This window comes from Nycticebus coucang, chromosome 8 (assembly GCF_027406575.1).
Source record: "Nycticebus coucang isolate mNycCou1 chromosome 8, mNycCou1.pri, whole genome shotgun sequence".
Taxonomy (NCBI): domain Eukaryota; kingdom Metazoa; phylum Chordata; class Mammalia; order Primates; family Lorisidae; genus Nycticebus; species Nycticebus coucang.
In genome coordinates, this window is record NC_069787.1 from 90,616,675 (window position 1) to 90,642,026 (window position 25,352).

Sequence of the window (25,352 nt, forward strand, 5' to 3'; positions counted from 1 at the left end):
AGTGGCCTGCCTTTTTTTTTGTTTTTTGTTTTGTTTCCGCTTTCAGATGGCTTCTGATTCAGAAACTTCAAAGCATCCCTGGGCAGAAAGCAGATCTTGCATCTGGGGGTTACCCATGTGTGAAGGTTGAAGCAGCAGGGTGGGACTGCTCATGACTGCTCTCAAAAAAGAGAAATGCTGTGGCTTTGGATTTCAAGGGTTTTGTTGTGATCTTATAGCCTCTTACGTAGGTTCATGCGAATCTTGAATGGGACAGCTTTCTCAGGACCAGATTCCCCTGAGTGTAGTTGGTTGGGTGGGTCTAGCTATTGGAAGGACTGGTAGTTGAGGCACGGGCTCTCAACTGTTTGTGTGTGTATGAATACTTGTGTGCAGTTGAAGCAAGTGAACTGTTCTAGAGCAGTGGTTCTTTTTTTTTTTTGAGACAGGAGATCTGTTGCCCTGGGTAGAGTGTTGTGGTATCATAGCTCACAGCATGCTCAAACACTTGTGCTCAAGAGATCCCCTTGCCTCAGCCTCCCCAGTAGCTGGGACTACAGGTGCCCACCACACGCCCAGCCAATTTTTTTAGAGACAGGGTCTTGTTCTTGCTCAGGCTGGTCTCAAACTCCTGAGCTCAAGCAGTCCACTGGCCTCGTCCTCTCAGAGTGCTAGGATGACAGGTGTGAGCCAGCTGGAGGGAGTAGCGCAGGGACAGGGAAGGGACAGGGAGGGGCAGATAGCTGGTTCACTGCTGCCAGTTTACTGTTTCTTCCTGAATGAACGCGTGTCCCCAGGGCCTTGGAGTGACAGGGGTTCGAAGTGGCCGGCTGCTGGACATATGTAAACCATGGTGGTATTGTGTTTTTGCTTCTCGCGAGAACCTTTTGGGAGCCAGCTCTCACCAGACCCGGCAGGCAGAGGTCAGGGTTATGTTTATTGGTTTATTTTTTAAAGCATGTAGCATCATCTTACTGTGAACTGTCCCTTCTCCTTTACAAATTCCCACCTTTGAGAGTAATAGCTGGAAATACTGAGTCTTTTAATTTAAACTTTTGTTTAGTTTTTAATTTAAACCTAATTGAATAACAAAGCAGTTTTATTTATTCTGGAATGCAAGTTTATGTCTCGAATCAAGAATAGTGATATTAACTAACACTATTCCTCCATTCAGCATATTTACTGAGCATCTGTCTTGGCAGGCGAGAATTCTACCACTGAACCACCAATGCTAAGCATCTGTCTTGGGTCATGCTTTGTTCTAGGCCTTTGGGATACATACTAAACAGGACAGACAGAAACCTCTGCTTTCTTGGAGCAGACTATGTAATAGGAGTCAGAAAAAGAACAAAATAAATGAGCAAATACTAGGGAAAGAAATAAGGTAGAGGAGGGGGATGGAGCCACAGAGCTGGGGGGTGGCAGGGAGATTTCCAGTTTTTATTTTATCTTTTTTGCAGTTTTTGGCCAGGGCTGGGTTTGAACCTGCCACCTCTGGCATTTGGGGCCGGCACCCTACCCCTTTGAGCCACAGGTGCCGCCTGAGATTTCCAGTTTTAAATCAGATGATCAAGGAAGGTCCCACCAAGAAGATGCATTTGAGCAAACAAAGGCTTGACGGAGGAAAGGGACTAGAGTGGGTGTTTTTCCAGGGAAAGGGCTTTCTCAATGAGGCAGCAAGTGTGGAGGCCCTGGGGGTTTGGTCTGTGCTAGGCAGGCACTGTGTGAAACACTTGATGTTAATGTACTGGTTACAGCACCCTAGGAAGCAGGTCTGCCATTGTGCCCATTTTACCAGTGAGGAAACTGAAGTTCAGAAAATTGAAATTACATATCAAGGTGTCACAGGCGGTACTGGGTGTCACTGGAATTTGAGCCTGAAAATCCAGGCTCAGGGCCTATGCTTCTAACTAGCATTGCCAGACTATCTCCCAAGCAGAGATTGGAAATCAATTTCATCAATTTATTTTTATACTTAAAAAAAAAATTGAGGTGAAATTCATGTAACGTAATTTTTTTTTTTTTTTTTTGTAGAGACAGAGTGTCACTTTATGGCCCTCGGTAGAGTGCCGTGGCCTCACACAGCTCACAGCAACCTCCAACTCCTGGGCTTAAGCGATTCTCTTTCCTCAGCCTCCTGAGTAGCTGGGACTACAGGCGCCTGCCACAACGCCCAGCTATTTTTTGGTTGCAGTTTGGCCGGGGCCGGGTTTGAACCCACCACCCTTGGTATATGGGGCCGGCGCCCTACCGACTGAGCCACAGGTGCCACCCCCATAATTTTTTTTTTTTTTTTAGAGACAAAGTCTTACTTTGTCACCCTTCTCACAGCAACCTCCAGCTCTTGGGCTTAGGCGATTCTCTTGCCTCAGCCTCCCGAGTAGCTGGGATTACAGGTGTCTGCCACAGTGCCCGGCTATTTTTTGTTGCAGTTTGGCCGGAGCCGGGTTGGAACGCGCCACCCTCGGTATATGGGGCTGGCGCCCTACTCACTGAGCCACAGGCGCCACCCCTCATAACATAAGATTAACCTTTTTTAAGTGAAAAATTCAGTGGGACTCAATACATATACAATGTTACGCAGCCACCTACCTGATTTCAAAACATTTTCATCCCCCATAAGAAACCTCCTGCCCCATATCCATTAATCAGTTACTGCCAGCTCCTGGCAACAGCTAATGGTGTGTTTTGTCAGTATGGATTTGCCTATTTTGGATATTTCTTTTCTTTTTTTTTTTGTAGAGACAGAGTCTCACTGTACTGCCCTCAGGTAGAGTGCCATGAAGTCACATGGCTCACAGCAACCTCCAGCTCTTGGGCTTACGCAATTCTCTTGCCTCAGCCTCCCAAGCAGCTGGGACTACAGGCGCCCGCCACAACACCCGGCTATTTTTTTTTTTTGGTTGCAGTTTGGCTGGGGCTGGGTTTGAACCCACCACCCTCAGCATATGGGGCTGGCGCCCTACTCACTGAGCCACAGGCGCCACCCTGGATATTTCTTTTAAATGGAATCATATTTTGGATATTTCTTTTAAATGGAATCATGTTATTTATTTATTTATTTATTTATTTATTTAGAGATAGAGCCTCAAGCTGTCACCCTGAGTAGAGTGCTGTGGCATCACAGCTCACAGCAACCTCCAATTCCTGGGCTTAAGTGATTCTCCTGTTTCCACCTCCGAAGTAGCTGAGACTACAGGCAGTGCCCGGCTATTTTTTGGTTTCAGCTGTCATTGTTGTTTGGTGGGTCCGGGCTGGATTTGAACCCGCCAGCTCAGGTGTATGTGGCTGGCGCCTCAGCCCCTTGAGCCACAGGCGCTGAGCCATGTTTTTTATTTATTTTTTGACTAAGCATTACAGTATCACTTAGAAGCTTGAAAAGATACACAAGCCCTCCCAGTGAAAACAGCATCCTTCTAGGCCTGTTTCTAGTCAAGCGTCCTGGGTGTAATGAGCATGTGTTTGTCTCCCTTAGCCCCGCTGGTGGCATGCTGTCCCACTGAACAGTGTTTCTTGGCTGTCACTCTACATCAGCGTTGAGTTTGCTCCACGAGGCTGCTGTGCAGATGTGCCCAGGTCATGTAAGCAGCCTTCACTGATGGGCCTTTAGGATGCGCCTATCTTTAAGGGGCAGGGTAAGCTGCAGGATGGGCTCCCAGGAGAGGGGTGGCAGGGCTGGGGGCTCTATGCCCTTTAGATGTTACTGAGCTGCCACCCCTGTTTTGGTGGCAGTGCTTCCCACTGTTCTTCTGTGACCAGTCACATAGCAGAGAAGGAGGTCCTTCTGTCTGAGCATATGTGGCCCTGCTGCAGGACCTTGAGCAGATTCTGGGCCCTTCCTGGACCCAGCTCCCTCCTCTGGAGCCCCAGGAGGGTCCACCGGGGATGTTCTTCCTGTCCCCACATCTGGTATTACTTGAAAGATTTTGTCTATCCAACATACTACGTTTGTTAAATAAGGGTTGCATTTTACTTCCAAATGGAGGAATATTTAATGGTTCAGTGCTCTTCCAGGGAGAGTCAGAGTTGATGTAGTTCTAATCAAAAGCAAAACAAAGTAGATGTTTGGATTGGTTGGCTCAGGCCCCTTTCTGCTAAACTAACAGTGTCCCTTTGGGTATTTGACATTGTGGGAAGAGGTTGTGAATCCCTGTTACCACCTTGGAGACCCCTTAGGTTTTGTACTGAGGATTCATCTGGCACTTCCTGCCATCTCTGGGTTTAATGCAGTGCTTTTCAATGCTTTTTTAATTTCACAGCACACTTGAACCTATAATCTTCCATGGCACACTTAAATTATGTTGATCAAAAAAAAAAAGGTAAAAAAAGAATATTACTGTGCTTTTAAAAATAACTTAATTAATGATCTTTGGAGATTTTTGCATCCCACCTAAGATGCTGTCATGGCACGCTGGTTGAAAACACTGGTTTAGTGAGATGTGGCCCTGAGGAGGTATGGTTTCTTTCTCTCTTCTGCTGCACCTGCCTCCTGCAGTCTTCTATTGAGGAGAGAGCTAAGGACAAATTGCTGGTGCTGCTTGGGGAATGTTGTTGTGTTTCCAGCCTTCCTACGAATTGGACTTGGAAGATGCCACCCAGTGCAGTGTGGTTTCTGTTTCAGCACCACTGTTTATGCTGCAGAGGTGAGGTGTGAAGGCGTTGTGCCTTTTATTTAGTCCTACCCCACCTTCTCTTCCTTGGTCTCCAGGTGCCTTCCTCTTGCTGGTCCTCTCCTCCCTTAAACCACCTGTCTTAGGCTGGGTTTCCAGGGAAGCTTAACTCTGAGACAGAGTTTAGTGTGCAGAGTGCTTATTAAAGGGTACTCGTGGGGTCCCCACTGTGGAGGGAGGGGAAGGAAGCGGGAGTGGGCAGAGAAGCTGAGCTGCCTTGCAGGCCTGCTGGAGGGGCCCTCAGGGTTGTCTGACTGGGCTGACATGTCCGGGCCTTCATACCTCCATGGATCAGCCCTTGGATGTGGCCACCTGAGAATGGGGTGACCTTGAGAGCAATGGCTTTGTGCAGGTGGGGCAGTCCTGATAGGGAAGGCTGCCTGCCAGCTGGACCCCACCAGCTGGGCCACCCTTCCTTCCATGAAGGGAGATCTGGGCAGGCAGCCTTTGCAGTGTCCGCCACAGCCCCCCTTCTCTGGGCAGGTAGGAGGGTGTGACCACAGGTGCCACAGTGGTTCTGACAATAGCTACTGTGTATTCAGTGCCTGTGATGTGCCAGGCTCTGGGTAAAGTGCTCTTTGGCATTGTTAACATTTAACCTTCACAGCCAGGTATTCTCTGTTCGCAGCTGAGAAACCCAGGCCACAGAGGTTGACTTGCTCGAGGCTGCAGGGATACCTGGTGGCACTTCCACGTCAGTCATGCTTTTCCTTCTGCTCTGACTACTGGCGTGTGGGACTGGTGGTCTCTCAGGTCAGAGTGGATGCCTTCTGTTTGCCCCTCCAGATTCACTCTCTCCCAAGTACCACAGGGGGTATTGGTGGGCTTCCTGCCCTTTCTGGACATTCTCCCCCTACATTCAGGGCTCTGGGCTTTTGTGTCCTCTGGACCTGAAGCCCTTGTGCCCTCCCTCTGTGGGTGGGCTCAGGTGATCAGTCACTGCTCAAGCTGTCCAGGAGAGAGCAACATTTTGTCCCAGTGGGTAGAAGGTTCTGCCACACTCCATTTGACAGCTGAGGTGTGGGAAGGCAAGAATAAGCAGGTTCCAGGGTCTCCTTTACCCATCAAGTGGATGGATGGGCCCACTCTCTACCTGCATGGAGAGAGGAGGCTGGCTTTGTCTTTAGTTTTCTGATCTTTGGTATTCTAACCCAGAAAACTGCTGTGCCAGACTCACCTTAGCCTGAAAACAGGTGTGACTCCTCCTAGGAATGGCCCCACCCCAGCTCCAGGGCACCTGTCCCATCTGACTTCATTCCCAGGCAGTGCACCGGGTTAAATGAGCAGTCCAAGCAAGGACCGTGTTGATGTTGCTCGGACGTTCCTTCCATCTGCCAGTCTCCTACACCTGGAGTTGCTCCTTGTCTCAGTGACCTTCTAAAAACTTATCAGTGTTGCGGCTCACAACTGTAATCCTAGCACTCTGGAGGCCGATGGGGGTGGATCCCTTGAGCTAAAGAGTGCGAGACCAGCCTGAGCAAGAGCGAGACCCCCGTCTCCAAAAATAGCTGGGTGTTGTCGAGGGCGCCTGTAGTCCCAGCTACTCAGGAGGCTGAGGCAAGAGGATCGCTTGAGCCCAAGAGTTTGAGTTTGCTGTGAGCTGTGACGCCCCAGCACTCTACCAAGAGTGACAGAGTGAGACTGTCTCAAAATAAAGGAAAAATAATATAAAAACTTCTATCTGGTCAGGCACAGAGGCTCATGCCTGTAATCCTAGTACTCTGGGAGGCTGAGCTGGTGGACTGCTTGAGCTCATGTGTTCATGATCAGCCTGAACAAGAGTGAAACCACGTCTCTACTAAAAATAGAAAAACTAATCAGGCGTTGTGGTGGGCACGTGTAGTCCCAGCTACTCAGGAGGCTGAGGCAAGAGGATCTCTTGAGTCCAAGAGACTGAGGTTGCTGCCACCTATGATGACTCTATGATACTCTACCCAGGGCAACAGAGTGCGATCCTGTCTCAAAAAGTAAAATAAAAACTTCTTATCTGGCTTTATTAGCAATAGGTCCTTGAAATATGGGGCTTAATTCCAGCCAGATTAAAAAATTGAGCATTTTTCATATAAAAGGAAACAACATGGGCCACTCTTGTCATTGAGGAGCCCCTCCAGAATTCCAGGACTGGATCTTTCTGTGTCCCTAAAGGCCCCAGCTAGCCATGCCCACCCCCATCAGGTGTTTCATTTAACCCGAATCAAGTACTGAAGTAGAAGAAGGTGGCAAAAGCTCACCGGCCATCTGGCGCTGAGCAGCTGGCATGGCTGATTGTGATTAACTGGGAACTTCCACCAAAGTGTCTTTGGAGATGCTGTGGCTTAATTTCGACCTTCTGAATCCAGGCTTCCATTGACGTGGAAATAAATTTCTGATACTCCAGGTAACTTAAAAATGGCATCCAGGACGCCAAAGTCTGCCTGCCTAGCGCTGCTGGTGCACAGCCTGGGATGTGGGGAGGCCTGGCGCTTTGGAAATTGGGCCACCTGTGTGCATGTTTCTAAATAGACCAGGCAGTCTTCCTCTCAAAATCAGGAAGGCATGTATTTTTAACCTTTTATTGATGTATAATGCACACATATCATAGATGTTCACAAAGTGACCAGCAGCCAGATCAAGACAGACTATGATCATGACCCAGGAGGCTCCCTCAGGACCCTTTTAGTGACTGCCACCATTTTAGGACCACTATAGTCTAACTTCTGATAGCATAAAGGAGCTTTTGAACAAGTATGTGATGAAATAACTTTCTCAGCATTGAAAAATGTGGTTAGGTGTAGTGGCTCAGACCTGTAATCCTAGAACTTTGAGAGGCTGAAGTGGGAAGATGGCTTGGGGCCAGGAGTTCGAGACCAGCACGGGCAACATAGTGAGACCCCCATCTTTAAAAAAAAAAAATTAGTGGGGCATGACATGCAGTCCCACCTATTCTGGAGGCTGAAGCAGGAGGATCCCTTGAACTCGGAGTTTGAGATTGCTATGAGTTGTGATCATGCCACTGCACTCCAGCCTGGGTGACAAGAGTGAGACCTTGTCTTAAAACAAAACAAAATGAAAGTTGAACAATGTAAAAACTCACCATGGCATGTTGGGGGATGAATGGAGATTGTGTGGGTGACCAAGCTTGGCCTCACAACAACAAGGAGTTGGTGTTGTCTATGCAGGGCCAGCGCAGGTGCTAAGCCCTGTGATGGTGGCTCCTGTGTGGTCAGTGGTCAAGGCTTGGGCCCCACTTAGGTCTCTGTGTTCTCTGAAGGCCTGTAACATCATCCTGTGCTGTGGCCCTGACCCTACCTACCAGGTGGCATTTCTCTTCAGAGATTTGCAGGGGGGGACAACGAGTAAGCTTCAAACCTTGTTCAGAGAGGCTCCTCCTTTCACTTAGCGACAGGTCAAGGAGGCATATGTGTCAGTCTCCACGTGCCCTCAGCCTGAACCAGGCTTCCATCGGAAGGGGGCTGGGGTCTTTGGGAATGGGCAGCTGGGGTTGACTCAGGTCCTCACAGTTTCAGTGGAGCCAGCTTCTTGTGCTCTGGCCAGCCCTCCCACGCCCTGCCTTGTTCCCTCTGCCTCCTTGCTGTTCCCTGAGCCTGTTGGGACCCTTTCCAGCACAGGTCCTTGTCATTCATAGGGGATGTCCTGGGCAGGACAGTGCCTGCAGATCCCACCCTCCAGCCCTCGGGTAAGTGAGTCTATCTCGAGTCCTAGCCTGGAGCATCCTGACATGGGTTTCCCACGGTGTCTGCCTCCTGTCAGGCTTCTCCCCTCCCTTAGAGGGGAGATGGTGTTTCTGCTGTGATCCTTTGTGACCAGGAAAGAATGTCATATTTTTTCCATCCATTCGTCCTGCTCTTTCCATTAACAATGCAGAACATGCAACTGCTCTTGAGACATGGCCATTGTTGCCAAAAGCTTTTTAGCAAGTTATGTTTCTTTATATCTGGTGATTTATGGCTTCCACACAGGAGAAAGAACTACGGACGAAAGGCATGCATTTAGGAGTCAAGAAACCAGGGGTTTGCTGTGATACTGGGCAAGGCCCCCAACTCTGCTGAGCCAAGGTGGCCTCTGGGGACCCTTCCCAGCCCAAAGTGCTGTGACTGTGGCATTGGCTGTCATCATCTGCCTGGATTTCAGCCAACCAAATAACAGAGACTGGGCAACATCGTTGGCAGTGGCAGACAGACTTGAAAGGCAGGCACCAAGTGACCTAGCATCCCAGCCCCTTTCCAGAACTCTACAAAATTAAAAAACAATTTTTGGTTTTAGATATCGTTACATTTTCAATCACAAATGGTAATCATTTTTGCTTTAGATCTTCCTGGAAAATACAATTAAAAGAAGAAACATGAATCACTCATGTCCCTGCCACACTTGAAATAATTAGCGTTAAGATTTTCTGCAGAAAGTTTCCAGTACAGAGTAGTCGGGGAGCCTCTTGGTGATGCAGAATATATCACGTACTGTGGTTCTTGGATCTCTGGCCAAATGTAGAATCATTTACTGAGCCAGAGGCCAATTAGTTGTGCGGAGTGTATCTAATTAAAGTGAGATTAGAAAGGACTAAAGCAGTCTTTTAAGAAACAAACGTGGTGAGCTACTGCTGTTCCAATGATCACGAACCTGAAGGGCTCCTGAGGCTCTTGTTCCAATTAAACTTGTTATCTTTAGTGCGGAGGACAGCTGGGAGCATTGGTTTGTGGTGCTTGCTGTCCTCGTCTGTACCAGAATGTCCCAGGCCTTTCCATGGGCTGCTGTGGTGTCCTGGGCACTCCAGGTGTTGCTGGGTGTCAGGCCTGCTCATCTGACAGTGCCTGGGCCCAGCACTCTCTGAGATGGTCTTTCCTTTGTCTGTCCCAGTGCCCCACGTGGTGTGGGCTCAGCGGGTGCCTGATAAGGGAATGAAGGGACATCAGTTAGGCTGTGAAGGGGTTGGAAGAGATTTCTAGCTGGAGTTATGGCTCTGAGATCATTCTGCTAAAATGTCTGGGACTTTCTCTGTGTCGAGCACTTTTCTAAGCATCTCACCTGTATTGACTTGTTTAATTCTCCTAAATGACCCTGCTCTATTATCCCCCCTTTATAGAAGGGGAAACGGTCACCTACCTGGTATATTTATGAAGTAGCTTTGCTGAGTGCTGCCTCTCAGTTTCTGGAAGTTTCTGCCTTTCTGGTAGTTGGAACTTCAGTGGTTACTGACCTCCTCTTCAGGGCTCAGGGCTCCTCCATCTCTGGTGGAGCCAGGCCCTTGCCAGGAGCAATAAAGATGGAAGGGGGCTGAGGAGCACTGAGCTGGCTAGTGGAGCTGGGTGCTACTTTCGCCGCTGGGGGCCGTGTCCAGGTCCCACTTCTGTCCAGGATCTTGTGCCCTCATGAGCACTTCCCCGAAGGGCAGGGACAGTCACAGAGGCGCTGAGGCACAAGTACTGAGGCCGGGCGCTCTTTTCTCATGTTCCTCTGAAGGGTGTGAGTTAGGGTGAGTGGGCCATGCCACGAGGAGGCTGTGTGACAGCCCCACATGCTGCAGGTGTGGGCAAGGGTGTGCCAGGCCACACCTTTTTGTTTTTTTTTTAGAGACAGAGTCTCACTTTGACATCCTTGGTAAGAGTGCTGTGGTGTCACAGCTCACAGCAAACTCCAGCTCTTGGGCTTAGGCCTCCTGAGTAGATGGGCCTACAAGCGCCCACCACAACGCCCAGCTATTTTTTGTTGCAGTTTGGCCGGGGCCGGGTTCCAACCCGCCATCTCCATATATGGGGCCAATGCTCTACCCACTGAGCCACAGGCGCCGCCCAGGCCACACTTCTCTTGGGGACAACAAGGATGCCTTGTCCTGAGGGTCAGTGGCAACCGCAGACTGTGGGTAGAGAGGCTGGAGCCAAACAGTGGATGGAACCATCCTTAGAGCCATATCTGGCAAACTGAACAGAAACCTTACCCTAAAACAAAACAGGTCACCAAAATTTCCAGGGTGTGTCAACAACAAGAGTAGTTCTTGCCAGCAAATTTATATCTACTCCAGTTTCTGTTTTCCACTTTCCCCTCCATAGGGAAACCAGCTGGACACAGGGTCTCAGAGTCACATTGGGAGGCAGGAGGCTTTTTGCCTGAACATTTAACAGGGAGTACTTTAGGATCCACAGCCAAGTTATTTTTAAGTTTTGGGAGCTGTGAGTTTAGATTTGGCCGTGTTCTTCGCTCATCTTTCTTGTTGTGTGACTTTCACTGCGTCCCAGGAGAGCGGGAATGGGTTAATCCCGGTTACTGGAAGCTTGTTGAGAGCATATCAGGGGCCTCTACCTCCCTCCACTAAACATAGTTTTTATAATCTATAGAAAGTTCTGGAAGCCTGCCATTATGTTTTCATTCAAGAGGAGGGAATTTGATTTCAGCACGAGTCTGCCCTGCGGCCGGTTCTGAGAGGTGTATGACTGAAGTGCTTCAGAGGAGGTGGTAGACAGGATCCTCTCTTCGGGGTGAACGCATAGCGCAGCAGGCCCTGGGCTGGACAGCATGTGAGGGTCATTTCAGATCGCAGGTCAGTGGGAGATTTGCTGCTTTTTGTTGCCTGAAGCCCCTTCTGACAATAACAGCAGCTTCCCTGTTTTCCTGTGCCTCCCTGTCAGCTGAGTTCACAGATGTCCTTTCAGTAGGGTGGAACCAAGTTGAGGCCTGAGTTTGCTCACATGATGGTCAGGGCTCGCCCTGAGGGTGCGATCTGCTTAAACGAGCCCGTTGCCCTCCCCCATCTCAGTTTGCATTGCTTCCTGATGTGGTTAGTTAGTAAATTTAGAAAGAGATGGATTTGGGGGCAGCCCAGTTGCGGCTGGCTGTGGCTGGGCTCCAGGCATTTGCTGACATCACAGAAGGGCAGCAGGCATTGTGCCGCAGGCCTGACTGTGCCGCTTTCGGGCTGTGCAAGTCTGGGCACCTTGCTTCACTTTTCTGCCCTTTGGTTTTCTCATTTTATAGGGTCTGGGTGCTCTGTGCTTATTACGATTCTGTTTCCTGTCTTTTGCGGTGAGCCTTCAGAGCCAGTTTTGGATTCAGTGCTGTTGGCTGGGAGACGGCTCTTGGCTCCAAGGGTGATTGATGGTGGTTCGAGGCAGAGCCTGCTTCAGACACTGTGGGGGTGGGGAGCAGGCACGTGTGTCAGTTGAACTTGGAAACTTCCATTTGCTTGCAGAGAAGCCCTGGATAGAGTGAAGAGGGCTGGGGTGGAGAAGGTATGAAAAACACGTGTGCAATGGCAAAGTTTGCGTAGAAGCAAGTGAGGTCACAGGGCATGCCAGGGCTCAAGGGATCCTCCCACCTCAGCCTCCTGAGCAGCTGGGACTGCAGGCGCAATCCACCCTGCTCTGCTCTGGATGGTTTCTTGTCTTGCTTGGCTGAGCTCCAGAGTCCTGAAGCTGGGGGTGCAGGTGTGAACCCTGGGTTGGGGCACTGGCTTTCCTGCTGGGTTTCAGGGCCCTCGCCTCTCCTACCCCAGACACTTCTACTTCTGTGCATCACCACATTCAGAAAAATAGTTCCAAGGCAGAATAAGGCTTCCTTTCAACAGCTATTATTGAGCCACCTACTAGGTACAAGAGACTGAATTAGAATTAGCGGGGCTTCCTTTTGTCACATTTATTGTCTAGCTTCTCCTGTGGGAATCGGAACTCCATGGGAATGGGGTCCTGTCCTTTTACCGTTCTGTCCCCAGGGCCTAAGGTAGTACATGGCACACAGTAGGTGCTCAGTAAATACTTGTTGCATGAATAAGTGAGCACCCTGGCCTGATGGTGGGGCCAGATAGCCCTTGACTTCCCCCTGAATGTCAGTGCTTTGAGTCAGGATACACACTCTGGAGTCAGCCCACACCCCACACTAGGGAGGCAGGGGCACCAGGCTGATGTCCACGTCCTTTACCCTGGCCAGGAGTTACTTGGTTGAGCTCTCCCATGTGGGTCGAAAGTGCCTTGGGTAGCTGAGAACTGGAGGGGCCGTGAGGGGGTAGGGTACCATGATTTGTCTGGGTTTGAGGAGCTATTTGTGGGAGCAGAAAACCTCATAAAGATGTAGGCTTTAGATCTGCCAACCCTCTATCTGCCACTAGCTGTGAGACCCTAGGCAGGCTATTCAATATTTCAGTGCTTCCGTTTCCCTATTAGAAAAATGTGCAAAAGAAGCGTGTACAGATGGTTATTGTGAGGATTGACTTAGCTAGTTTATATCTAAGCTGTCCAAAATGGGATTCTGGCCATGTGCAGCTATTAAACAATTCAAAAAGTGGCTTGTCTGAATTGAGATGTGCTTTGAGTGAGAAGTGCAGAATTTTGAAGACTTGGTATGGAAAAAAGGATGTAAAATAGCTCATTAGTATTTTTATATTGATCCTATATTGAAACGAGACTCTTCTGGATATACTGGGGTAAGTAAAATATACTATTAAATTAGCTTCACCTGATTTTATTTTATTTATTTATTTTGAGACAGAGTCTCAAGCTGTCGCCCTGGGTAGAGTGCTGTGACATCACAACTCATAGCAACCTCCAATTCCTGGGCTTAAGCGATTCTCTTGCCTTCGTCTCCCAAGTAGCTGGGACTACAGGCGCCTGTCACACCGCCTGGCTATTTTTTGGTTGTAGTTGTCATTGTTGTTTGGCAGGCCCAGGATGAATTCTAACTCGCCAGCTCTGGTGAATGTGGCTGGCGCCTTAGCCAGTTGAGCTATAGGCGCCGAGCCCTGTTTTGATGTTTTAAGTATGGCTACTTAAAAATGTGAAATCACACATGACTTGCATTATTTTTCTTTTGGATGGGGCTGCACTATTTAAACAGGGAATGACATGTGGTAACGCTTGCTGTATAGGCTTTTGCTGCTGTTATATCCTCAAAACTACTAAAGCATCTTTATCCCACCTGAAAGCCAAGCACAGTTGCTTGGTTCAGAGCCGCAAATGCAGTTTGTTTGAGGAGGCTGATTTCATGATTATCATCCACCAAATAAACCCCCTTGAGGCCTGATGCCTGATGGAAGGGATGGCAGGAGCGCTCATGAGCCTTAGAGTGAGTGTCTTACAGAGGAAGGAGGTACTCTGGGGTCTAAGCTGCCATCCGCACAGGACATGACAGAGCAGGTTGTAGCCGAGCCGATTTTCCAGTACCTCAAAAACACACTCTCAGCTTAGCGAGGGCAGGCGGAACATCTGAAGGGGTGGCCCATCCCTCGAGGATGTAGAGGAGGAGTGAATAGCAGTGTTTCCCCGTTCTGAGAGGTGGGAGGAGGATTATTGGGGATTTGGCTCATCTAGGATGGCGGTTGGCAGGTTGCCTGTGCCCTGCCCCTCTGTCCAGGCTCTGGAGTCCCTGCCTGGGTGTGGGCCTCCCAGGTCAGAGGCACGCTGGGAGGTAGCTCTCCAAGCTTCCAAAGGCCCATTTGCCTTGACTTCCAGGCACTTGTCCTGACTTAGCTGAGGCCTTGCTCTCAGTTGGCAGGGACTTAAACAGAGGCCTTCTGTTGGCTGGCCACAGAGGTCAGTGATGGAAGCTGTGAATGGCCTGGAGCTGGCAGCTGCTCCTCTGCCCATGGCTGCTACCCCTGGAGTACCCATGCCTAACTGGGGGTGGGGTGGGGTGGGGGCAAAGGCAGCTCTGCCCAAATTTGTAGCCAGAGAGCAAAGGAAGGGGGCTAGGGGTAGTGGGGGGGGAAGGAAAGAGGTGATGTTGAGTAAAATAGCAGCACCTCGACCCAGCTGTGCAGTTGTTTGCAGGGTCTTTCATCTCTGCACTGGATACTCAGGGGCAGCTGTGGGAACCACCTAGTGTCACTTCTACTGTGCTCTGCTGCTCTAAGCAGTCACAAGCCCTTCCACTCTCCCTCTTCTCCATGGGAGGAGTATCTTAAGGGTCTTGTGCCCTTGTGTTTGAAAAGTGCTGCATTTGCATACAGTGAAACACTAGGTCTCTGAGTTTTTTTTTTAATTCTTTTTTTTTTTTTGAGACAAAGTCTCACTCTGTTGCCCCAGGTTAGAGCGTCATAGTGTCTTAGCTCACAGCAACCTCAAACTCTTGTGCTCAAGCAATCTTCTTGCCTCAGCCTCCCAAGTAGCTAGGACTACAGGTGCCTGCCACAACACCCAGCTATTTTTAGAGTCTTGCTCTTGCTCATGCTGGTCTCAAACTTGTGGGCTCAAGCAATCCACCCACCTTGGCCTCCCAGAATGCTAGGATAACAGGTATGATCCATCTCACCTGGCCTGAGTTTTGACAAATGCCTGCACCCATGTGACCCACACTCCTGTCAAGATAAAGAACAGTTCCATCCCCTGCAGGCTCCCTCATGCCACTTCCCAGTTGGTTCCCACCCCCAGGCAACACTAATCTGATTTTTTTCATCATTTGTTATTTTTGCCCATTTTAAAATATGATGTAAATGGATTCATGTAATTTTTATATACAGTTGGTCCTCATTGTCCCTTGATTATTTGTGAATTTTCCTACGTGATGAAATTCATTCATAACCTTCCACTTTTGAGATCATTTGCTGACATGTACAGAGTACCGAAAACTTTGAGCCCCTTGATACATATCTTCCCTGCTCTGGTAGGACAAGGCGAAGCTCTTGTTTCAGCTCTCGTACTATAAACGTGGCCTTTTCATGGTCAATTTAGTGCCCTGTTTTTTTTCATTTTTGTGTTTTTGTTGGTAATTCCACTGTTTAAAATGTCACCCCAGTGTAGTGCTGAAGTGCTATCTAGTGTTTGCAAGGAGGCTCTGATGTGCCTTATGAAGAAAATTGGTGTGTTAGGGAAGCTTTATTCAGGCATGAGTTATGGGGCTGTTGGCCAATGGCTCAGTGTTAATAAATCAACAATATATATTCAATAAGGTGTCTTTAAACAGAAACACACATAAAACAAGATTATTCATTGACTAGGAGCCTAACCCTGTGTTTGTGCCAGAAGTGATGGTTCACTGTTCACTGATTCATCATTCTTGATGATTTTATAGAATTACAGATAATGAGAATCAACTATAGTACTCTTTTGTCTGGCTTACTTCACTCAGATAATGTCTGTAAAGTTCATCTATGCTATTGCATTATCAATTGTGCTTTTTTGCTGCTTAGTATTCTGTTGTATGGGTACACCATAGTTTTTCCATTTCCCTATTGAGAAATGTTTGGTTTCTTTCCATTTTTAACTATTATGAATGAGTCTACTATGATCATTTGTGTACAGGTCTTTGTATGGACACGTTTTCATTTCTTTTGGGTAAATATTTCGGAGTGGAATTGCTGGATCATGTAATAGGTATATTTGTAACTTTTGCAGCAACTGCCAATGAGTTTTCTAAAGTAGCTGTGCCATTTAACATTCCCACCAGCAGTGTTTGAGATTAGCCTTTCAATTTCTTCTGTTAAAGTAGTATCTGTTTGTTTTTTGAGACAGAGTCTCACTATGTCACTCCTGGTCGAGTGCCGTGGCATCACAGCTCACTGCAACCTCAAACTCTTGGGTTTAAGCAATTCTCTTGCCTCAGCCTCCCAAGTAGCTGGGACTAGAGGTGCCCACCACAATATCCGGCTATTTTTTTGTTGCAGTTATTGTTGTTTTAGCTGGCCCAGGCCGGGTTGGACCCGCCAGCTGTGGTGTATGTGGTAGGTGCCTTACCCATTGAGCTACGGGGGCCCCCAAAATATTATCTTCACAAGAGATTTTCATCCCTTTTTTGACAGCTCCTATGCTCTCTTGAGAATTTAATTTTTTTTTTTTGTAGAGACAGAGTGTCACCTGATTGCCCTCGGTAGAGTGCCGTGGAGTCACACAGCTCACAGCAACCTCCAACTCCTTGGGCTTAGGTGATTCTCTTGACTCAGCCTCCCAAGTAGCTGGGACCACAGGCGCCCGCCACAACGCCCGGTTATTTTTTTTGTTGTTGTTGTTGCAGTTTTGGCCGGGGCTGGGTTTGAACCCACCACCCTCGGCTTATGGGACCGGCGCCCTACCTGCTGAGCCACAGGCGCCGCCCGAGAATTTAATTTTTTTAAAAGCAGATTTCTCTAGAAATCAGTGTTTTTTGCCATTTTAAAAAAAGTATAATTTCCATTTTATTTTTTTCCAAAGGATAGTTTTTCTTCAGTCCTCAGGACTCAACTCTTTACAGGGGCTTTGGTGGAGGTTGTGGGGCAGCACCCAGAGGTCTAAACTGGGGTGGGCGTGTTGGTCCTTGCAGGCTTCCTGAGAACGGTTCCTGACTACTTTGCTGTGAAAGGCACAGCTCCTGCAGGATGGCAGCATCACATACCGCGGGGGAAGCACAAAGGCATCGTAGACACTCACCTTAGAAATGGCCTTGACAGCTGCCGACTTCACTACCTTCGAATCACAGAGTTCTCTATAGTTTGTCCTTGGGCAAGCATCGGGCACAGTGTGTGTAGTGAATGGGTTGCACATGGTGATGGCTCTTTTTGGCATGACTATCGTTCCTTTTTGCTCTGTCATCTCAGAAGTGAGGATAGAAAAGAACAGCCCTGGGTAGAGCACCGTGGCATCATAGCTCTCATCTACCTCAGACTCTTGGTCTTGAGCAATCCTCTAAGTAGCTGGGACTACAGGCACCCACCACAACCTCTGGCTAGTTTTTGTATTTATTTATTTATTTATTTTTTGCAGTTTCTGGCAGGGGCTGGGTTTGAACCCACCACCTCCTGTATATGGGGCCAGCGCCCTACTCCTTGACCACAGGCGCCGCCCTAGTTTTTGTGTTTTTAGTAGAGATGGGGTCTCGCTCTTGCTCAGGCTGGTGTCAAACTCCTGAGCGCCAGCAATCCACCTGCCTCAGCCTCCCAGAGTGCTAGGTTTACAGGTGTGAGCTACCGTGCCCAGCCATGTTTTTGGCACTTTTTTTTTTTTTTTTTTTTTTTTTTGTAGAGACATAGAGTGTCACTGTACCGCCCTCGGGTAGAGTGCCATGGCGTCACACAGCTCACAGCAACCTCTAACTCTTGGGCTTACGCGATTCTTTTGCCTCAGCCTCCCGAGCAGCTGGGACTACAGGCACCTGCCACAATGCCCGGCTATTTTTTTGTTGCAGTTTGGCCGGGGCTGGGTTTGAACCCGCCACCCTCAGCCTATGGGGCCGGCGCCCTACTCACTGAGCCACAGGCGCAGCCCGTTTTTGGCATTTTTTAAACCTGTAACACAGCTAACTGTAAAAAAGTGAAAAAATACGGACTTAAAAAAAATAAATAAGAAAAGTCACTAATTATCCTACCCTAGGGATAATCACTGTTCAAATAGACTTTTTTTTACACAGTGATATTTAATTTTAGATAGTTACAGGGTTTCCCAGAAGTTGCCTATAAAGTTGCCATTATTAGGGAAAATGGGAAATTGTAGCTAAATGTACTTTTATTTACAAAATTTGAATGACATTCAAATGACATTCATTACAACACCTCCTAAAAAACGATTTTGTTTTCAGAAAGAAAGGGGGAAGATTAAATGCACTTCTTGTGCTGCTGTTTTTCAAGTGCCTATAGCTTGAAGTCCTCCTGTGTCAATGCAGCGTATTTTAGGGATGGCAGTACCACCCTTCAAGGGCCTATAGGGATAAAAGGCAGAGTTCAGAGCCAGTGAATGAAACACTTTCCTTTTTAGTTATTTGTTAAAAACGCCACCTCTGTTTGGTGTGTCACCCCAGTTGCTGTCTTTGTATTTTATAGGGACGGCCAGATTCTAATTTTATGCAGGTAATTATAGAATCAGAATTTTGAGCTGCCATTCCCTGCTACCACCTGCCCCAACAGGTGCCAGGGGATTATAATTGTTAGGAGGTTTTTCTTCTGTCCAGCTGGGCAGTCAGCCATCAGATTGATCTTATTAGACTAAAACCAAGCCACACCACTGCTGGCCTCTGAAAGCATCCCTCAGTTCCTCAGCACTGCCCACCCCAGTCCTCACGGAAAAGGAGCCCAGGGCCTACAAACTCCCTTGGAGCTCCTGCCTTCCCCGTCCCCACCTTCCCTGTCCTGCATCATTGCCCCTGTTTGAAGATGGGGAAACTGAGGCAGAGAGCAGCGAGGTAGTTTGTTCAGGGTAGCTTGCCTGTGATGCAGCGGGAAGGTCTAAAGCTGCTCACATAGTTTTCTGCTCGTCCTGAAAAGACAGTCCCAGGCGGCTGTCCTCTGCCAGCTTCTAACCCGCTGGGGAACAGAACCGAGAGGAAGGAGGGCTGTCTGTTTGGAAATTGGAGAGAGTGCAGATACCTCTCTTAGCTTTAACAGGCTCTACCAACAACTCTTCTTTTTTCCTTTTCTGTCACACTTGGTTTTCCTCTTTGGTGAATACAGATTCAAAGCATCCCTAAAAATCAGCCTTATGTTACTTTTGAGGAAAATTTAGGATTTTGTTTTTTCTGAAAGAAAATAGACTTTCTTCCTGGTTCATTCTGGTTCTGCGTGGCCGGCGGGGGTGCAGTGGGGCTCCTCAGTGCTTGAGGTGGTCACTGACCTCTGAGCCTTTCCTGCTGCCACCACAGTCACCTCTGCCCCCTGTGGAGGCTCCCAGTGCCTGCTGGAACTTGTATTTTTCATCCCCAGGAGGGAGGCAGGAAGGCTGCGGAGAAAGCAGGATGGGGAGATGGGGGCAGGGCGCCATGTGGGAAGGGGAGAAGTCACACACAGATTGGGTGGCCATTCAGGCGTCCCCTCAGTCGTGCAGCAGACTTTAGCCGAGCACCTGCCGAGCGCTGGGCATGTGCTCAGGTCAGAGGCGTGGCTGAGTCCTGTGGGGGTGGTTGTAACACTGCAGGACAGGAGCAGGCATGGAGACCCCCAGGGAGAGAGCTCCATCCTGAGAGTCTGGAGGAACCCTGGGGTTGGGGAGGAGGAGAACTCAGGAGGTATATGTGAGGTACAGCATTTGGAATGTGGGCGTCCGGGAGGAAAGTGGCTGTTATCTTTTCGTCAATTCACTGTCCTAAGGCCTGGAAGAGGAAAGGAGGGAGGCAGATACCTTTCCTGGAAAGGGAGGGAAGGAAATGAACGTTTGTTGGGTACTCTGTATGCTAGGAGCAGTGGTAGGCATTACGTGATCTCACGTAATCTCAAAGTCACCCTAAGAAATGTATTTATTTGTTACAACCCTTTTGATGGGTGGGATAACCACAATGGTGCCTGAGATAGGATTTGAACCCAATGTTTATGCCAAAGTCTACTTTCCATTTCCACCACAGGAGAGGCTGTGGACAGGGTAAAGGAGGTCTTGCTACTTAGGACCACCAAGACTACATGGTGATCCCCAGGAGAGGACCATGCAATACTTGGGACATACTTATACTAAAAAATACTTGTTTATACGATATTCAAATTTGCATGGGACATACTGACACTAAAAAATTATTTGTAAACAACAAAGCTGAAATTTAGATTTAACTGGGCATCTTGTATTTTGTCTGGCAACCCCAATTTAAGCTGAAAGCTGAAGAGATTAAGAAATGCACCTGAGCTTTATTTCAGAGCTCAGAAGATTGCTAGGCCAGACGGAAGAAGATAATCCTGGAGAGAAGCGACCTGGTGGCAGGATATTAGGTGGGGATCCGGAGGTGCTGGGAGGAATTGAACAGTGTCAAGAGGGCTGTGTGTGGAATGATCTGCCAGGAAAGGGAGCAATGATAGGAATGTTGTGCTGCTCAGCTTGATGGGTTCAAGATACTTTCTGCTGGAAGTCGACATTTGTTCTAGTAATTTCTGTTGGTGCACTGGTCCTGGGAAACATGCACGATTTTGAGCCTTCTCACAAGGAAGAGTGATTTTAGAAGTGAGCTTACTTGAGAAAGTGGTTTCAAAATCTGGACAATTTGAGCAACAAAATAAATACTAATAGAAGTAGATCGCAACACAGAGCATGAAATAAATATCTGAGTCCTTACTCATATAATACATAAATGAGGAGAAGGGAAAACGTTTTCATTTTTCTTTTTTCTTTTTTTTTGCAGTTTTTGGCCAAGGGTGGGCTTGAACCCACCACCTAGGGTATATGGGACCAGCGCCCTACTCCTTTGAGCTACAAGTGCCACCCAAGGGAAAACTTTTTGTTGTCATTAATTGAGACTGGCTTGCTATGTTGCCCAGGCTGGTCTTGAATTCCTGGCCTCAAGTGATTCTCCTCCTTCAGCCTCCCGAGTAGTGGGGACTACATGTGACTGCCACTGCATGCCACTGCTGAAAGAAGAAGTCTTTTTTTTTTGGAGACAGAGTCTCATTTTGTCACCTTTGATAGAGTGCCATGGTGTCATAGCTCACAGCAACCTCGAACTCTTGGGCTCAAGTGATCCTCTTGCCTCAGCCTTCCAAGTAGCTGGGACTACAGGCACCTGCTGCAATGTCTGGCTATTTTTAGAGATGTGGTCTCGCTCTGGCTCAGGCTGGTCTCGAACCTGTGAGCTTAGGCAGTCCACCCGCCTTGGTCTCCCAGAGTACTAGGATTACAGGTGTGAGCCACTGCACCCGGTCTAAGGGAAAACTCCTGTACAGAAGATTCCACTGGGAAAATGTAAATAAAACATTATGAAAATAGAGAGGTGGTCATTTGGAAAGATCACTCTCATAATGTTCTGGCATGGTGCATAGCGGGTAAAAATATGATAAGGAAGAGGATGTTTACTTAATTTCAAAGCATTTCTTCATAAAGTTCTTATTAATTACAAAGAGAAGAGTAACTTTACAGTGGAGAAACTTGGCAGATACCACTGTAAGAAGTGATCAAAGTCAGTACCATCTGTAAAATGTTCTGTTCCACATGCTGACACTGTGTACACCTGATGTGATGTGCTGACCCTGTGTACACTCTGATGTGCTGACCCTGTGTACACCTTGATGTGCTGACCCCGTGTACACTCTGACGTGCTGACACTGTGTACACCCTGATGTAATATGCTGACCCTGTGTACACTCTGATGTGCTGACACCGTGCACACTCTGACGTGCTGACCCTATGGACACCCTGATGTGATGTGCTGACCCTGTGTACACCCTGATGTGATGTGCTGACCCTGTGTACACCATGACGTGCTGACCCTGTGTACACGCTGATGTGATGTACTGACCCTGTATACACCATGACATGCTGACCCTGTGTACACCTGATGTGCTGACCCTGTGTACACCCTGTTGTGCTGACCCTGTGTACACCTGATGTGCTGACCCTGTGTACACCCTGTTGTGCTGACCCTGTGTACACCCTGATGTGATGTGCTGACCTCATGTACAACCTGATGTGCTGACCCTGTGTACACCCTGATGTGATGTACTGACCCTGTATACACCATGATGTGCTGACCCTGTGTACACCTGATGTGCTGACCCTGTGTACACCCTGTCATGCTGACACTCTGTACACCCGGATATGATGTGCTGACCTCGTGTACACCCTGATGTGCTGACCCTGTGTACACCCTGATGTGATGTGCTGACCCTGTGTACACCATGACGTGCTGACCCTGTGTACACCCTGACGTGCTGACCTTGTGTACACCCTGATGTGATGTGCTGACCCTGTGTACACCATGACGTGCTGACCCTGTGTACACCCTGACGTGCTGACCCCGTGTACACCCTGATGTGATGTGCTGACCTCATGTACACCCTGATGTGCTGACCTGTGTACACCCTGATGTGGTGTGCTGACCCCGTGTATACCCTGATGTGATGTGCTGACCCTGAGTACACCCTGACATGATGTGCTGACTCCATGTACTCCCTGATGTGCTGATCCCATGTACACCCTGATGTGATGTGCTGCTCTGAAGAGGGCACACCATCACTTCTGGGTATTCTTGCCAGAAACACATAACTTCTTCTGACCATGAAGAAACATTAGACAAATCCAAATTGAGGGACAGTGTACCATATAATTGAACAATACTCTTCAAAAGGGTCAGGTCACAAAAGATAAAGAAAGACTGAGGAACTGTCCCAGATTAAAGGAGACCAAGAAACTTGACAAATAAACATGTAGATTTAGTTCCAGGGTTGGATACTGCTCTAGAAAAAAAAAAGACATTTGTGGGACAGTTGGCACAATTTGAGTAAGGTCTGTAGATTAGTATATATTATATGTGTTACATACATACGTATGTACCAGTATGTATTATAGAGATATTAATTTCCTGACTTTTGGTAATTGCACTGTGGTCAGGCAAGATGTTAACATTTGGGAAGTTTGGGGAAGGGTACGTAGGAAGTCTTTGTACTAGTTCTATAGTGTTTTTATAAGTCTAAAATCACTTGAGAAGCCCTCTAAGGTCAATGGGTCCGCATATAGGTGGGGTGCTGGCTCTCTGTGCACTGGGGAGGGCAGGTTGTTAGGCTGAAAGACGTTCTGAGGAGTCTGAACGTCTCCAAGTTACAATTGGTGTTCATCCTTATGGTCATGTCTTTATGTGTTTACTTCAAAACAGAGTAGAGAACAACCAGTGTGGCACATACTGTGCGGCGGTTACCTCCCCCTTTTTTCATTTAACATTGCATTATGAACGTTTTTATGTCATGAAATGATACCCCAGAACAGGTGACTACTTAAAATTTAAAATTGAAATAAACTGTAAAATTCACCTTTTTTTTTGTGTCGGCTGCCTTTCAAATACTCAGCAGCCAGTTGAGCTGTCATTTTGTACACTGCAGAATAGAACATTTTCATTTTTACAGAAAAAGTTCTATTAGGAAACATTGCTATAGAATATGAGTTTTTTTTTTAAATTGAGACAGAGTTTCAAACCTCAAACTCTTGGGCTCAAGCAATTCTCTTGCCTCAGCCTCTCTAGTAGCTGAGTAGCTGGGATTACAGGTGCCCACCACAACGCCCAGCAATTTTGTTCTGTTTTAGCAGGCCCAGGCTGGGTTTGAACCCACCAGCCCTGGTGCATGTGGCCGGCACCCTAACCACGGAGCTACAGCACACAGCCTATAGAATATGATTTTTAAAAATTGTAAAGTATTTAACTTTACCTCCCTATTTTGGTATTTATATTATTTCTGATTTTTCACATTTAAGTGTTCTAATAATATTTTAATAAGTAGTCTTGCATTTTTTTTTTTTTTTTGAGACAGATCCTCAATCTGTCATTCTGGGTAAAGTGCCATGGTGTCACAGCTCAGAGCAACCTCCAACTCCTGGGCTTAAGCAATTCTCTTGCCTCAGCCTCCAAAGTACCTGGGACTACAGGCACCCACCAAACACCTGGCTATTTTTTGGTTGTAGTTGTCATTATTGTTTGGCAGGCCCAGGCTAGATTCGAACCCCCCAGCTCTGGTGTATGTGGCTGGTGCCTTAGCCACCTTGAGCTACAGGTGCTGAGCTACCACATTTTTTAAAGTAATAGCTTTAGTGAGGTATAATTCACACACCATAAAGCTATCCTTTGAAATTATGCAATTTAGTGGTTTTTAGTATCTTCACAGAGTTGTGCAACCATTACCACTCTCTAATTTTAGAATATTTTTATCACTCCCCAAAGAAACCCTGTACCCATTGGCAATCCCTCCCTGCTCCCCTTGCCCACATCGCTGGGCAACCGCTCACTTGCTGTCTCTCTGCATGTTCAATATTGGGAGCATCTTTGCTTTTTTTACCTTATGCAAAATACTGTTAAATTACGGTATTCTCCCCTATGTCCATGGAGGATACATTCCAAGACCCTAAGTGCATACCTGAAACTGGATGCACTGAAACCTTCTCTACACTATGTTTTTTACTGTACAGACATAGCTATACTAAAATTTAATTTATAAATTAGGCACAGTAAGAGATTAACAACAACACTAATAAAATAGAACAATGAAAACAATATAGTATAATAAAAATTACGTAAATGTTGTCTCTTTTTCTCTTAAATTATCTCACTATACCATACCCACCTAATTTTGGACAACAGTGACCACAGCTGAGCCCATGGAAAGCAAAACCACAGATCAGAAGGTCTACACCACAGATCAGAAGGTCTACTTACCATACTCGGCCAAATGGTGTGAACTTTTGAAAAGGTTTTTGATACATCTTGGCAAACTGCCCTCCAGAAGGGTTGTCCATGTTTATACTTTCACTCAGATCACCTGATAGCGTACTTTTCTTTATACGTCAGTGATGCTGTTATTATTATCTTGTACCTTTGCCTGTCAGTAAGTGACAAGTGGCATCACCTCTTTGCATTTGACTTCATGCAATGTAGAACATCTTTTCCAATGCTGATTGGCTATTCCTATTTCAGATTAGAGTTGAGAAAGATCAGTGTCCTCTGCGTGAAGAGCCTGGAAGTGAAGGGCCTCATTAGGAAAGAGAGGAAGGCCAGAGAGAAGGCCATGACCAGAAGCTGCATGGCAGCGGTGCCCTGGCGCTGGGTGTAGGCAGGCCTAATGTAGGAGTGGGGGGGTGGGGTGCAGGGTTTGCTCAGGGATCCCCTGAACTCCTTGTTCCTCTGGAGAGTGGAGGCGGAAAGTCATTTAGGCCAGGAAACAGTAGTGCACCTGCAGGTGACAAGCTCAGGCTTATAGTGATTGGGAAATCGTGTTAGAAACTTCCTTTCCCACTGCAATGAAGTGAGCCCATCCCTGGTTTTGAGGCCATGTGTGTTTTAGTGGCAGCTTCAGAGTGAAGAAAGTAGACTGGTGCAATGACCCCATAGCCCAGAATGGCCTTAAATACTTCCTTTGTGGCTTGGTGATGG

At 47.6% G+C, this 25,352-nt stretch overlaps 1 protein-coding gene across 2 annotated transcripts in view; it reads left to right on the forward strand.

Moving 5' to 3' along the window:
- LIMD1 (LIM domain containing 1) overlaps positions 1 to 25,352 on the forward strand; it is an 83,592-nt gene that overhangs the window by 2,247 nt on the left and 55,993 nt on the right. The window lies entirely within an intron of this gene.